Below are 16528 nucleotides of genomic sequence, written 5' to 3'. Positions count from 1 at the left end.
TATACAGTCACACATCTGGCCATCTCTCCTTCCAAGCAAAGTGAACAGCCAAGTTCACTGCTCGAAGTTCTACCCATTGTGAGGAGTTCCCTTCACTACTCTCCTTCAGGGAGGTTCCAGAACGGGGCTGTAGAGCTGCAGCTGTCCACTTTCAAGCGGTGCCTGCATATCACGCACAACCACCTGTAAACTAGGCACGAATTTCCACTTCCTCAGTCAACTGATCATAAGGAACTCCCCTTGAGGCCGTAAGTACAGACTGGGAGATGGAAGGTAATGTGACAGGAGCAGAGACCATGGGCATTTGGGCCACTTCTTCGTGCAACTTATTTGTGCCTTCATGTCCTGCTCGTGCCTGATCTCTTTTATACTACTTGCATTTAATGATGAACTGCTCCTGTGCACTTCTAACTTTCTGATTCTGTGGGTCATACAATACCCAGTTTGTGATGGGCAGCTCAGGCCACTTGGTGACTTGGTGCCCATGGTTAAGCATTCAGTCTCTACTAAGGCCCAGTAAAAAGCCAAAAGCTGTTTTAGTTTGCCAGCTGAAGGCAGACTGCTGATGATGATCCTTCAAAACAAGTATGGAGAAAAAGACGTTAGCCAAATCAATAGCTGTACACCAGGTACCAGCAGATGTATTAATTTGCTCAAGCAATGAAACTACACTTGGAACAGCAGCTGCAACTGGGGTCACCACCTGGTTAAGTTTTTAATAATCCACAGTCATTTTCCAAGATCCACCTGTTTTTTGCACAGGCCAGATAGGTGAGTGGAATGGGGATGTGGTTGGAATTGCCACGCCTGCATCCTTCAAGTCCTTGATGGTGGCAGTAATCTCTGCAATCCCTCCAGGAATGTGGTATTGCTTTTGGTTTACTATTTTCCTAGATAGGCATAGTTCTAATGGCTTACACTTGACTTTTCCTGCCATAATAGACCTTATTCCATTTGTCAAGTATCCAGTGTAGGGGTTCTACCAGTTGCTGAATATATCTATCACAATTATGCATTCCTGAACTAAGGAAATCACTACAGGATGGGCTAAGGGACCCACTGGACCTACCGTGAGACAGACATGAGTTAAGAGTCCAGTAATAACCTGACCTCCATTTGCCTGCACTGTAACTGGTGGGCCGCTGTGACATTTTGGGTCTCCTGGAATTAGTGTCAATTCAGAGACAGTATTCAGTAATTCCTGAAAAGCCTGATTATTTCCTTCTCTCCAGTGAATAGTCAATCTCGTAAAAGGTCTTAGATCCCTTTGGGGAAGCCTGGGAGAAAGATTAACAGTACAGGTTTTGGGCAGTGTATTGGATTCTTGAAACTCACTCGAGTTTGGGAATTGATTGAGGGGCCATGACTCCATATTCTGGTGGTTTGAATTAGACTCCTGTCCAGATCAAGTAAATAGTAGATTTCCTATGTATTTCACTCTAGAGACACCATGACTAAGTAGCCGATGCCATTAGTCCATTCGAGTCAGACTGTTCTTATTACTGCTCTGACTCTACTGTCCATTACAGTAACCACGCCCGCCTTGTCTTTGTTGCTTGAATGCCACCACTTGGCCCCTACCATCGTGCGGTCCAATCAGCCCCACTGTAGTTAAGTGTCTTAATTAGTTAGGGCAGTTCCCACTGTCAGATATGACTTATATAAAATTGTAATCACTGCAGCCTTCAAGGATGCTGTGGCTCCCTTTACAAATTTGTTCCTCACTGTTGTGGTAAAAGGTATGTCCTCTGGGCACTCCATGTGTGGGTCTGTGGGTCTAACCTAATAAATCCACTCTAGCGTGCCAGTTTTTCTAAGCCTTTAGATACCTTCTTTTGCAGCATACAAAGACAGGTGTGGTACTTCAGCTTGATTTAGTGTAGGCCACCGTGTAATCCATGCTTCAGCAACCCAACCAAATAAACTATTAGATCCTTTCCTGACTTCTCAAGCTGAAACACTGAGTGAAGAATCTGTGCTTAGTGGGCCCATATTGATAAACTCAGAATGATCCATTTTTATGTTCCTTACACCACTATCCCACATCCTTAATGGCCATTCCCACATATATTCCCCATGTTTCTGTTTGTATATATTAGAAAAGTCAAGCAGTTCTTTTGGAGTATAGTGTACCTTCTCCTAGTCACACTGTACTTCACCTTTTGGTACTCACTGGGGCTTAAGTCTAGTTACAGGTATAGAAGCCAAAATCAGTGGGGAAATGTTTTGAGAACATTCAACATTGTCCTGTAATGCATCTGCCTCAGGTGATGTCCCAGGCAGTGACTCAGACAAAGGCATTTAATCTGGGTTAATCTCATTAGATGGGAGTGGAGGGGCTGGTTCTGTTGGCAGGAGTGATTATTTTTGCATATTTGAATTGCCATCTCACTCCATGGATTAGCAGTGCCCACTTTACTACTGGAAACAGAAATATCAACATCTTTAAGACAAACCAGACTTGAGAACCAATTTAGAAAACTCATCCTTACGATTTTGTTTGTCTAGAACCAGTCTCATTACCAAATGTCAAAGGCTGGGTTCTCTAGAGAACCAAGCCAGCAACACGTATATAAATATACATATATATAGAGAGAGAGAGAGAGATTTATATCATGGAAATGGGTCATGCGGTTGTAGAGGCTGGAACGTCCCCAGTCCGTAGGTCGGAATAGAGGCTTCTGATTCACATAGTCGCAGGGGGCTCACTAACCCAAGATCGGCAGGTCTGAGAGCAGGGCTTTTGCTCACAGACTGTGATGATTAACAAACCTCAGGGTCGGCAGGCAAGACTGCAGGTAAGCTGCTACTGAAGTCCCAAGCACTGGAGGTCATATGAACAGGAGCGAGCTGTAGGATCTAGAACGAGCAAAAGCCCACGGGCCTTGCCAGAATATCCACTTAGATTCAATGCAGGCCACACATCCAAGGAAAATCTCTTTCAACTAAATGGCTACTCACAGGAGACCCCATCATGGAGGTGATCATATCAAATCTCATCATGGAAGAGATCACATCATCATATGACTGTCAGGCCACTGAGAATCATGGCCCGGCCAAGTTGACACACAACCTTAACCATCACAGAACCATTTCCTGTGGAGTCTGGTACTTTCAGTTGGGCAGTGAGACTAAGCTGTTTGATTGACAAAGCACCCACGATTTATTCCATCATATGCCTTCAACTCACTAGGGAACCACCAAACAGTAGGGATCTCAAATAGGGCATCTGGGACAGTATAATGGTGATAATAATAAAAACTGTTGCTGTAGAGTCCATTCTGACTCATGGCAAGACCCCATGTATGTCAGAGTAGAACTGTGTACCATAGGTTTTCAGTGGTTGTCGCCTTTTGGAGGTAGATTCACCTTTCTCCTGAGGCACCTCTGGGTGGGTTTGAACTGCTACATTTCCTGTTATAGCCAAGTGTTTAGCCATTTGCACCACTCTGGGACTCCTAATGGTAATAATACCTGAGCACTTATATGTGCCAGGCATAGTGGTAAACATTGCACATTTTTCCTTTCGCCTTTCATGACTCTATCAAAAAGATACTATTATATATTCTGTGCTGTGGATGAGAAGATTTGTACAATATAATACATGTAAGAAGCCTCAGAGCCAGAATTCACACACGGGCCTCTCTAACTCATGAGTCAGGTTTTTAACCGCTATCATACACTGGTTTTGGAGAGCATACAGTATCCCGTCAAAATCATTAAAAACCTGAGAACATCAAAGCTATGATGTAATGAAAACTTTATTAAGTTTTTCATTTTGCTTTGTTTTACAACATGGATATGTAGTAACTTAGGAGCCCTATCAGTATGCTATGTGCCTTGACCTGGAGGGAAAGAAGCTCTACCCTGGAGGCCTGCCAGGTAACCAGAGTCTACCACCTGCTATCCTCTCAGGGTCACCTCCTGACAAGACTTTCTGTCACTACAGTCTCGTCACTAGCCTTGGCATGTGTGCTAATTTCCTTTGGGTTTCACATAGCTACTGCTTACCTGGGAGGACTCCAACCAGTTTGTTTTTTAGTTACTTAGTTTGCATGTGTTTCCTTTGTTCAGTCATTCAGCATTTATTGAGCATTTGCAATGTGTACTGTGTTTTGGGGTATAAAGATAAATAAAACTCATATGCAGGGTACAGCCAAGATGGCGGCTAAGACACATGCACCATAATGTCCCTTTGCACCAAAGACTGAAAAAAATAAGCAAAACAGAAGCAGATAGCTATCTGGGGACCCTGAACACCAAAAAAGAAGGTCTAAAAACTGAACTGAACACTGATTGGAAGGAAAAGGAGAGTGAAAAAGCATCAAAGGAGGAGTAACACGGAACAGAGGAGCTCATCCAGCTGTAGTGGCCTGATGTGACCAACTTGGGACAAAGCTAGCAGCTACCCTGGGTGAAAAAAACAGCAAGGCACCTTCATGACTTTCCCAAAAGGGACAGAGAACTCCTGTAGAGTTCACTGAAAGAAGCAGAGACAGGGAGGGTGCCAGGATCCAGAAGTGGAGATACTCAGGAGCGGCATCCCTTGATCTCGGGGGTGAATGGCATGCAGGAGATGGTGGACCTGCCGAGTTCCAGTGGGAGCACTCCTACCCAACCAGTCCATGGGCGTCCCCCCATCCTTGCACTTGAGAGTGGACAGGCCTGCTTGCTGGTGGGAACACTTGGATATCCTAGCCGGAGAAATGCACTCCCCTTCACATCATCCTCTTGATCAGAGGTGGCACAGGGTCCCATACCCCGACTGCCTTGCCTGACTGGGCAACCACAACACGAGCCTATCCTCTTCCTCCCTACCCTTCCCAGTCTGTCCACTGCTCCCCCTTGCCCTCCTGACAAATGAGGCTAGGTGTGCCTGCGCATGTGTTACCTGCCTGCTGCCTACTGTCTCCCCCGCCAGTGCCTGGTGAAGGGCAGCAGCAGTGGGACAGTGAGAGAACACGCCCACTGCTCCCTTTTCCTTTCCCCCGCCTGGAACAAGGTGGCATCTCTGTGTGTGCATCCTCCAGGCACAACTTCATCCCTTGACCCACCCAATGAGGGGCAGAGGAGCTGTGACTGCCCACCTCACCCTGCAGCCCCTTCCTCCCTCCCCACCACCTGATGTGAGGTGGCACCACTGTACATGCATTACCATGCGTGACTCTCTCCATTAAACTGCCCAGTGAGGGGCAGAGGAGCCATGACTGTGTGCACATCCCCCCATAGCATCCTCCTTCATCCCTTCACCTGACTCGAGGTAGCACCTCTATGCGTGCATCCACCAGGCTCAATTCTACCCCTTAACCCACCCAGCAAGGGGCAGAGGAGATGCGACTGCACGTGTAAACCACCTAATATCAAGAAGGGCCCAGCAAGTGACCATAATGAAGAACCTGAAATCCTCCCTGAGGAAGAATAAGTAACGGAGCTTCCTGATAAGAAATTCAAAAGGCTTGTATATAGGGTCCTCAAAAGAATCAAGGAAAACAAAAAACCAAGGAAAACACAGACAAAACACTGGAAGAGTTCAGGGAAACAATACAAGAAAAAAATGACAAAAAGACAATTGGAAACTACAGAAATAGCAACTAGAAATCCAGAAGCTTAACAGTGAAATTACAAAAAATTGACAACTTGATGGAAAGTTACAGGAGGAGAATTGAAACAATGGAAGGACGGGATCATCGAAATGCAAGACCAATCTCTTGACAATAATCTGTTTGAGGAATAATTTTTTAAAAAATGAAGAAAGTATGAGTTATGGCGGGGCACCATCAAGAAGAATATCTTAGGCATGATTAGAGTCCCAGAAGAGGAGGAGTCAACAAAAAGCACACAGAGAGTTGAAGATATGCTGACAGAAAACTTCTTGATATCATGAAAGACAGGAAGATACCCATACAAGAAGCACAATGAACTCTATACAGGATAGATCCTAAAAGAACAACACCAAGACATGTCATAGTCAAACTTACCAAAACCAAAGACAAAGAAAGAGTCCTGAAAGCAGCTTGGGAAAAATGAAAGATCACCTACAAAGGGGCATCAATAAGGCTAAGTTCTGATTACTCGGCATAAACCATGCACGCAAGAAGGCAGTGGGTTATTATATATAAAACTTTGAAAGAAAAAAAACTGCCAACCAACAATTATATATCCAGCAAAATTATCCCTTAAATATAGGACATTTCCAGATAAACAGAAATTAAAGGAATTTGTAAAAGCCAGACCAACTTTACAAGAAATGTTACAGAGAGCCCTTCAGGCAAAAAACTATGAAAACACTAGACTACAACCTGAGATTAAAAGACATGACTACATCAGACAGATTTCAAACCAGATAAAGAACTGTCAAAAATAAAGGAAAGCTAAAAGACGGAAAACAGGGGACCAGTTGTAAGTGACAACCACTTCAGAACATAAAGGAGGAATAAAGAGTATAGGTTTAGAACTTCCGTATAGAGAAGTCCAGGCAATATCAGGAAATAAATTACTGTTTTAAACTTAGGAAGATAAAGGTGAATTTCAGGGTAACCACAAAGCAAGTCAACAAACCTACTCATCAAAATATAAAAGAAGAAAATTATAAAATTCAGTACACAAAGAACCAAAAGTAATGGTGGAAATAAAAAGACAAGACACACACACACAAAATCAGAACAGAAAATTAAGCGGAACGAGGAAATTGTCAACACCACAAAAAAGGCATAAGAACATGACGGTAATGAACTCATACCTATTGATAATCACACTGAATGTAAATGGCCTAAATGCACCAATAAAGGGATGGAGAGTGGCAGACTGGACAAAAAGCACAACCCATCAATATACTGTCTGCAAGAGACATACCTTAGACTCAAAGATATAGATAAACTAAAACTTAAAGGATTCAAAAAGATGTATCAAGCAAACAATAACCAAAAAAAACAGGAGTGGCAATATTAATCTCTGATAAAATAGATTTTAAAGCAAATCAATTGTAAAAGACAAGGAAGGACATCATGTAACGATTGAAGGGTCAATTCACCAAGAAGACATAACCATAATAAATATATATGCATCCCGTGACAGAGTTCCACAATACATAAAACAAATTCTGATATCCCTGAAAAGAGAAATAAGACACTTCCACAATAATACTAGGAGACTTAAACACACCATTTTCGATGAAGGACAGAAAAACTAGAAAGAAATTCAAAAAAGATATCCAAACCAGAAACCAAACCCATTGTCCTTGAGCCGATTCTGACTCATAGTGGCCCTATAGAACAGAGTAGAACTGCCCCATAGGGTTTCCAAGGAGCACCTGGTGGATTTGAACTGCCAGCCTTTCGGCTAGCAGACATAGCTCTTAACCACTACACCACCAGGGTTTCCAGCAAAGACTCAGAAGATCCAAACACCACAATCAACCAACTTGACCTCATAGACATATGTAGAGTACTAAGCCAACAGTGACAAAGTACGCATTCTTTTCCAGTGTTCATGGATCATTCTCCAGAATGACCACATTTTAGGTCACAAAGCAAGCCTCAACAAATTCGAAAACATTGAAATAATACAAAGCATCTTCTCTGATCACAATGCTATAAAAGTAGAAACAAAAAAGACAAAAAATCCAATTAAGAATAGGCAATGGATATGAACAGACATTTCAACAAAGAAGACATTCTGGCTGCTAACGAACATATGAAGAAATAACAAATGTTGACGAGTTTGTGGGGAGATTGGAATTCATATACACTGATGGTAGGATTGTAAAATGGTACAACTATTACGGAAAACAGTATGGCACTTCCTCAAAAAGGTAGAGATAGAAATACCATATGTTCCAGCAATTCCACTCCTAGGTATATACCCTAACGAAATAAGAGCCATCACACAAATAGACATATGCACAGCCATGTTCATTGCAGCATTATTCACAATATCAAAAAGGTGGAAGCAACCTAAGTGCCCATCAACAGACGAATGGGTTAACAAACTGTGGTACCTACACACAATGGAACGCTGTGCAATGATAAAGAATAATGATGAATCCACGAAACATCCCACGACATAGATGGGCGTTATGCTGAGTGAAATAATCACAAAAGGGCAAAGATTGTATGAGTCTGGTATTATAAAGTAAAAGCAAAAGGCTTACACAGGAAGAACAAAAACAAACAAACAAAAACTATTTGATGACTACCACGGATGGGAGGGAAAATTACCGAAGAGATAGTAGACACATGTAAATACTTGTGAAGGGAAAGGCGATATACAACATGGGAGAAGTCAGCACAACATAACTAAGGCAAGAGAAGACACTGAGAGGAACACAGGAATAAAGGACAACTATGGTAATTATTTCAGCTGCTAACCAATAGGTCAGTAGTTCAAATCTACCACCACTCCTTGGAAACCTATAGGGCACTTCTGCCCTGCCCTTGTAGGGTTGCTCTGAGTCGGAATAGATTCGGTGGCAACAGGTTTGGCTTTTTGGTTATGGTAACTACTATTGCATGAACAATTCTATAACAATAGTATTAAAAAAAAAAATAGTATTAGCAATCAACAAATGGATACATAGATAGGTAGATATGCCAAGAGGTGAGAGAGTGGTAAGTGAACATACGCACTGGCAGATACAGGTTTGGTGGTGGAAATTTCTAAATAGATGACTGTTGGTGCTCCTCATATATTAATATAGACAATAGAGCTCATAAGTGGCACAGTTAGGGAAACCTCTTAGGCATAACTAAACACCTCATAGGATGAAGTTCCCAGGCCTGAAGGCAGAGGACCATAGACTCAGGAAGCATCCATCAATTGACATGGCATATTTCTTAAAGACAATGTTCTATATCCTACTTTGGTGAGTAGTGTCAGGGTCTTAAAAGCTTTCGAGTGGCCATCTAAGATACAACCATTGGTCTTTTTAAGCCTGGAGCAAAGGCAAGTGAAAAAAACCTAAAGACTCAAGGGAGCAATGAGTCCAAAGGACTAATGGGCCACATGAACCACAGCCTACAGACCCCAGGACCAGAAGAACTTAGATGGTGCCTGGCTACCACTACCTACTGCTCTGACGGGGATGACAACAAGGGCTTCTAGACAGAGTGGGAGAAAAATATTGAACAATAAGATCATATTCACAAAACAGACCAGACTTACTGGTGTGACAGAGCCTGGAGGAACCCCCAAGATTGTGGCCCTCCGACCCACTTCTTTCTCAGAACTGAAGCTACACTTGAAGTTCAGCTTTCAACCAAAGATTAGGCAGGCCTATAAAACAAACAATAACATACATGAGGAATGTGATTCTTAGATCAATCAAGTATATGAGATCAAATGGGCAACACCTGCCCAAAAACAGACTAGAAGGCAGGAAGGGACAGGAAAACTGTATGAATGGAACCAGGGAACCTGGGACGGAGAGGGAAAGGGGGAGAGTAGTGACACAGTGTGAGGATTGCAACCAATGTCATGAAACAATTTATGTATAATTTTTTTTACTGTACATTTTTATTATACTTTTTTATTGTACTTTAGATGAAGGTTTACAAGAGGAAATTCATTTTTCATTAAACAATTAATACACATAATGTTTTGTGACGCTGATTGGCAACCCCACGACATCTCAACAGTCTCCTCTTCTCTACCTTGGGTTCCCTGTTACTAGCTTTCCTTGTCCTCCTGTCTTCTCATCCTTGCCCCTAAACTGGTGTGCCCATTTAGTCTTGTTCTGTTGTATGGACCTGTCTAACCTTTGGCTCAAGGGTGAACCTCAGGAGTAACTTTACTATTGTTAAAAGGATGTCTGGGGCCCATACTTTTTGGGGTTTTGCCAATCTCTGTGAGACTAATAAATCTGGTTTTCTTTGTGAGTTAGAATTTTGTTCTACATTTTTTTCCAGCTCTGTCCGGGACCCTCTAACGTGATCCCTGTGAGAGCAGTCAGTGGTACCTGGGCACTATCTAGTTGTGCTAGACTCAGTCTGATGGAGGCTGTTGTGGTTTTGGTCCATTAGTCCTTTGGACTAATCTTTCCCTTGTGTCTTTGGTTTCATTCACCCTCCCTTGCTCCACATGAGGTGTGGGACCAGTAGAGTATCTTAGATGGCCGCTCACAAGCTTTTAAGACCCCAGATGCTACTCACCAAAATAGCATGTGGGGCATTTTCTTTATAAACTATGTTATGCCAATTGAGCTATATGTGCTCTGAGACCATGATCTCCAACCTCAGCATAGTAATTTGGTCCCTCAGGGAGTTTGGGTGTGTCTGTGAAGCTTCCGGAAACCCTGGTGGCGTAGTGGTTAAGTGCTATGGCTGCTAACCAAAGGGTCGGTGGTTCGAATCCACCAGGCTCTCCTTGGAAACTCTATGGGGGAGTTCTACCCTGTCCTATACAGTCGCTGTGAGTCAGAATCGACTTAGCGGCACTGGGTTTGGTTTTTTTTGGTATGAAGCTTCCATGAACTTGCCTTGGTCAAGTTGTGTGGACTTCCCCAGTATTGTGTACTGTTTTGCCCTTCACCAAAGTTACCACTTACCTATTGTCTAGTTAGTGTTTTTCCCTCCACTCCTCTCTCTAGTAACTGTCAAAGGTTTCTTTTTATGTGTAAACCTTTTCATGAGTTTTTATAGTAATGGTCTCATACAGTGTCCTTTTGTGACTGACTTGTTTCACCCAGCGTAATGCCCTCTGAATTCATCCATATGAGATGTTTCACAGATTCATCTTTGTTCTTTATTGTTGCATAATATTCCGTTGTGTGTATGTACCATAGTTTGTTTATACAGTTATCTGTTGATGGGCACTTAAGTTGTTTCCATCTTTTTGCTATTGTGAATCATGCTGTAGTGAACATGGGATTGCATATGTCTATTCGTGTGATGGCTTTTATTTCTCTAGGATATATTCCTGCGGTGGGATTGCTGGACCATATGTATTTCTATTTCTAGCTTTTTAAGGAAGCACCATATGGTTTTCCGAAGAGGTTGTACCATTTTACATTCCCACCAGCAATGCAAAAGAGTTCCAAGCTCCATGCAGCTTCTCCAACATTTGTTATCTTGGTTTTATTTTATTTGTTTGTTTATTTTTGATGTTTGCCAGTAATGTTGGGGTGAGAGGGTATCTTGTTGTAGTTTTGATTGACATTTTTCTAATGGCTAGTGATCTCTAGCATTTCCTTATGTGTCTCTTAGCTGCCTGAATGTCTTCTTTGGTGAAGTGTCCATACCTTTTGCCCATTTTTAATTGGATTATTTGTCTATTGTATAGGTGTTGGATTTTCCTACAGATTTTAGAGATTAGACCTTTTTCAAATTTGTCACTAGCCAAAATTTTTTTCCCAGACTATGGATTCTCTTCTTATTCCCTTGGTGAAGTCTTTTGACGAGAATTGGTGTTTGATTTTTAGAAGATCCAAGTTATTTAGCTTGTTTTCTGGTGTTTGTGTGTTGTTAGCTATGGTTTGTATCCTGTTAATGCCGTGTATTAGGGCCTGTGACATTGATCCTATTTTTTCTTCTATGACCTCTATAGTTTTGTATTTTATATTTAGGTCTTTGATCCATTTTGAATTAGTTTTTGTTTATGGCATGAGGTATGAGTCCTGTTTCATTTTTGTGCACATGGACATCCAGTTTTGCCAGCACCATTTATTAAAAAGACTGTCTTTTCCCCATTTGATGGACTTTGAGTCTTCGTCAAAGATCAGGTGACTGTAGGTGGATAGATTTATATTTGGGTTCTCAACTCTCTTCCCTTGGTCAATGTATCTATCGTTGTACCAGGACCAGGCTATCCTGACTGCCATAGCTGTATAGTAGGTTCTGAGGTCAGGCAGTGTGTGTCCACCTATTTTATTCTTTCTCTTCAATAGTGCTTTCCTTATCTGGGGCCTCTTCCCTTTCCATATAAAGTTTAATGATTAGTTTTTCCATCTCTTTAAAGAATATTGTTAGTATTTGGATTGGGATTGCATTGCATTTATAGATTGCTTTAGGTAGAATTGACATTTTCACAATGTTGAGTCTACCCACGAGCATAGTATGTTTTGCCATTTATGTAGGTCTCTTGAAAACCCTGGTGGCAGAATAGTTAAGAGCCATGGCTGCTGACCAAAAAGTTGGCAGTCCAAATCCAGCAGGTGCTCCTTGGAAACCCTGTGGCGCAATTTTACTCTGTCCTTATAGCGTCGCTATGAGTCAGAACCAACTCGATGGCAATATTGTTGTTGTTGTTGGGTGACGTTGAGTTGGTTCCAACTCACAGCGATGCTGTGTGCCACAGTAGGAAATACTGGCCAGTCCTGCACCATTCTTACAATTGTTGTTATGCTTGAGCCCATTGTTGCAACACTGTGTCAGTACATCTCGTTGCAGGTCTGCCTCTTTTCCATGACCCTGTACTTTACCAAGCATGATGTCCTCCAGGGACTGATCCCTTCTAACAACATGTCCAAAGTATGTAAGATGCAGCCTCACCATCCTTGCTTCTAAGGAGCATTCTGGTTGTACTTCTTCCAAGACAGATTTGTTCATTCTTTTGGCAGTCCATGGTATATTCAGTATTCTTCGCCAGCATCACAATTCAAAGGCATCAGTTCTTCTTAGATCTTCCTTATTCATTGTCCAGCTTTCACATACGTATGATGTGATTGAAAATACCATGACTTTGGTCAGGTGCACCTTAGTCTTCAAGGTGACATCATTGCTTTTCAACACTTTAAAGAGGTCTTTTGCAGCAGATTTGCCCATGTAGTGCATCTTTGATTTCTTGACTGCTGCTTCCATGCGTGTTGATTGTGGATCCAAGTAAAATAAAATCCTTGACAACTTCAGTCTTTTCTCTGTTTATCATGAATTGACATATTGGTCCAGTTCTGAGGATTTTTGTTTTCTTTATGTTGAGGTGTAATCCATACTGAAGGCTGTGATCTTTGATCTTCATTAATAAGTGCTTCAAGTCCTCTTCACATTCAGCAAGCAAGGTTGTGTCATCTGCATAATGCAGGTTTTTCATGAGTCTTCCTCCAACCCTGTTCTTCACATAGTCCAGCTTCTCAGATTATTTTCTCAGCACAGAGATTGAATAGGTATGGTGAAAGGATAAAACTCTGACACACACCTCTTCTGCCTTTAAACGACTCGGTATCCCCTTGTTCTGTGCAAACAACTGCTTGTTGATCTATGTACAGGTTCCTCATGAGCACAATTAAGTGTTCTGGAATTCCTACTCTTCACAGTGTTATCCATAATTTGGTATGACCCACACAGTCAAATAACTGCATAGTCAGTAAAACACAGATAAACATCCTCCTGGTATTCTCTGCTTTCAGTCAGGATCCATCTGTCATCAGCAATGATATCCCTGGTTCCACATCCTCTTCTGAGGCCATAGGTTTTTTTTTTTTTTGGTAGTTGTCTTAGTCATCTAGTGCTGCCATAACAGAAGCACCACAAGTGGATGGCTTCAACAAAGAGAAATTTATTTTCTCACAGTCTAGTAGGTTACAAGTCCAAATTCAGGGCGTCAGCTCCAGGGGAAGGCCTTTTCTCTCTGTCGGCTCTGGAAGAAGTCCTTGTCCTCAATCTTTCCCTGGTCAAGCAGCTTTTCAGGCTCAGGAACCCTGGGTCCAAAGGACATGCTCTGCTCCTGATGCTGCATTCTTGGTGGTATGAGGCCCCCAACTCTTTGCTTGCTTCCCTTTCCTTTTACCTCTTGAGAGATAAAAGGTGGTGCAGGCCACAAGCCAGGGAAACTCCCTTTACCTTGGATCAGGGAGGTGACCTGAGTAAGGGTGGTGTTACAATCTCACCCTAATCCTCTCAACATAAAATTGTAATCACAAAATGGAGGACAGTCGTACAATACTGGGAATCATGGCCTAACCAAGTTGACACATATCTTGGGGGGACACAATTTAATCCATTACAGTAGGCCTCTTTTGTTTTCTTGCAGTAGTGTTTTATAGTTGTCTTTTACATCCCTAGATTTATTCCTAAGTATTTTATTTTTGGAGGGGCTATTATAAGTGGTATTGTTTTCCTGATTTCCTTTTTGTAGTTCTCTTTATTGGTATATAGGAATCCAACTGATTTGTGTATGTTTATCTTGTATCCCGCTACTCTGCTGAATCTTTTATTAATTCCAGTAGTTTTCTTGTGCCTCCGTATGGATAGTATCACGTTATCTGCAAATAGGGTAGTTTTACTTCTTCTTTTTCAACTTGGATCCCCTTTATTTCTTGTTCTTACCGTATTGTTCTAGCTAGGACTTCCAGCACAATGTTAAATAGGAGTGGTGATAAAGGGCATCCTCATCTTGTTCATGTTCTCATGGGAAATGTTTTCAGCCTCTCTGCATTAATAATTGTGTTGGCTATTGGTTTTGTATAGGTGGCCTTTATTATGTAGAAGAATTTCCCTTCTACACCTATTTTATTGAGAGTTTTTATCAGAAGTGGGTGTTGGACTTTATCTAATGCCTTTTCTGCATCAGTTGAGGTGATTGTGTGATTCTTTACTTTTGTTCTATTTATGTGGTATATTACATTGATTGAATTTCTAACATTCAACCATTCTTGGGTACCTGCTATGAATCCCACTTGGTTGTGGTGTATTAATTTTTTTTGTATGATGCTGAATTCTATTGGCTACAATTTTTATTTTTTTAATATGCTTTAGGTGAAAGTTTACAGCTCAAGTTAATTTCTCATACAAAAATTTATACACATACTGTTAATATGAATACATACTGTAATAATATGACAGAACACTCCCCCTTTCCACCCTGGGTTTCTCATGTCCATCCAGCTAGCTCCTGTCCCTTCCTGCCTTCTCATCCTGCCTCTGTACAGGAACTGCCTATTTGGTCTCGTGTATGTGTTTAAACTAAGAAGCACACTCTTCGTGAGTATTAGTTTATGTTTTATGCCCAGCCTGATCTTAAAGAGTGAGCTTTGGGAATGGTTTTAGTTCTGGGTTAAGAGAGTATTGGCTAGAATTTTGTTGCGAATTTTTGCATCTACATTCATGAGGTATTTGTCTGCAATTTTAATTTTTTTGTGGTGTCTTTGCCTGCTTTTGGTATCAGGGTTATGCTGGCTTCATAGAATGAATTCAGAAGTATCTCTTCTTTTTCTATGTTCTGAAATTGTTTGCCTAGTACATGGTGCAGGCTCTTCTCTGAATGTTTGGTAGAAGTCTCTGGTGAAACCACCTGGGCCAGGGCTATTTTATTTATTTTTTGTTGTTGGAAGTTTTTTTTTAATTATATTTTCAATCTCTTGTTATGAATCTGTTCAGATTTTCTACCTCATTTTGTGTTAATTTAGGTAGGTAGTGATTTTCCAGAAATTTGTCCATTTCCTCTAGGTTTTCAAATTTGTTGGAGTATAGTTTTTCATAGTATTCTGTTATGATCCTTTTTAATTCAGTTGGGTCTGTTGTAATGCTTCCCCCCGCCCCCCCATCTCACTTCTTATTTGGGTTATTTGCATCCTCTCTTGTTTTTCTATAGTCAGTTTGGCCAGTGGTTTGTCGATTTAATCATTCCTTTCAAAGAACCAACTTTTGGTTTTGTTGATTCTTCTTATTGTTTTTCTATTCTCTATTTCATTTATTTCTGCTCTGATATTTAATACTTTCTTCTGGTGGCTCTGGGCTTCTTTTGCTGTTCTGTTTCTATTTGTTTGAGTTGTATAGCTAATGTTTTGATTTTGTCCTTTCTTTTAATATGTGTATATGTTGCTATAAATTGATCTCTGAGCACTGCCTTTGCTATGTCCTAAAGGTTTTGGTATGATATGTTTTCATTCTTGTTTGATCCTTGGAATTTTTTGATTCCTCCTTTGATTTCTTCTGCTACTCAGTAGTTTTTAAGCAAGGTGTTGTTCAGCTTCCATTTTTAAAAAATTTTTGTTCTTTGCGCTTCCTATTATGAATTTCTACTTTTTTGGCATTGTGATCAGAAGATGCTTTGCATTATCTCAGTGTTTGGATTTTGTTGAGGGTTGCTTTGTGGGCTAAGGTGTGGTCTATTCTGGAGTACATTCCAAAGGATTTGGAAAAGAGTGTGTACTTTGCTGCTGTTGGGTGGAGTGTTCTATATTTGTTATGAAGTCAAGTTGCTTGATTGTGGCCTTTAAATCTTCCGTATCTTCGTTGAGTTTCTTTCTTGATTTTCTGTCCTTTACCAAGAGTGGTGTCTTGGAGTGTTCTGCCATTATTGTGGAACTGTCAGTTTTTCTTTCGAGTGCCGTTAGAGTTTGTTTTATGTATTTCGGAGACTTATATCAGATGAATAGATATTTATTATGGTATTTCCTGATGGTGGATTGTCCCTTTAATCATTATATAATGTCCTTCCTTGCCTTTTATGGTGGGTTTTGTTTTAAAGTCTATTTCATTTGAGGTTAATATTGCTACTCCTGCTCTTTTTTGGCTTCTGTTTGCATAATATATCTTTTTTCCATCCTTTGATTTTTAATATATTTATGTCTGTGTTTCTAAGGCGTGTCTCTTTTAGA

General features: G+C 41.1%; 1 protein-coding gene across 9 annotated transcripts in view; it reads left to right on the top strand.

The window, feature by feature from the left end:
* Positions 1–16528, top strand: part of LTBP1 (latent transforming growth factor beta binding protein 1) — a 737180-nt gene that overhangs the window by 440408 nt on the left and 280244 nt on the right. The gene's annotated exons all lie outside the window — the stretch shown is intronic.

The sequence above is a fragment of the Loxodonta africana genome, chromosome 26 (assembly GCF_030014295.1).
Source record: "Loxodonta africana isolate mLoxAfr1 chromosome 26, mLoxAfr1.hap2, whole genome shotgun sequence".
In the NCBI taxonomy this organism is placed as follows: domain Eukaryota; kingdom Metazoa; phylum Chordata; class Mammalia; order Proboscidea; family Elephantidae; genus Loxodonta; species Loxodonta africana.
Note: the sequence above shows the minus strand (reverse complement) of the source record. Positions and strands in the feature narration are given on the sequence as shown.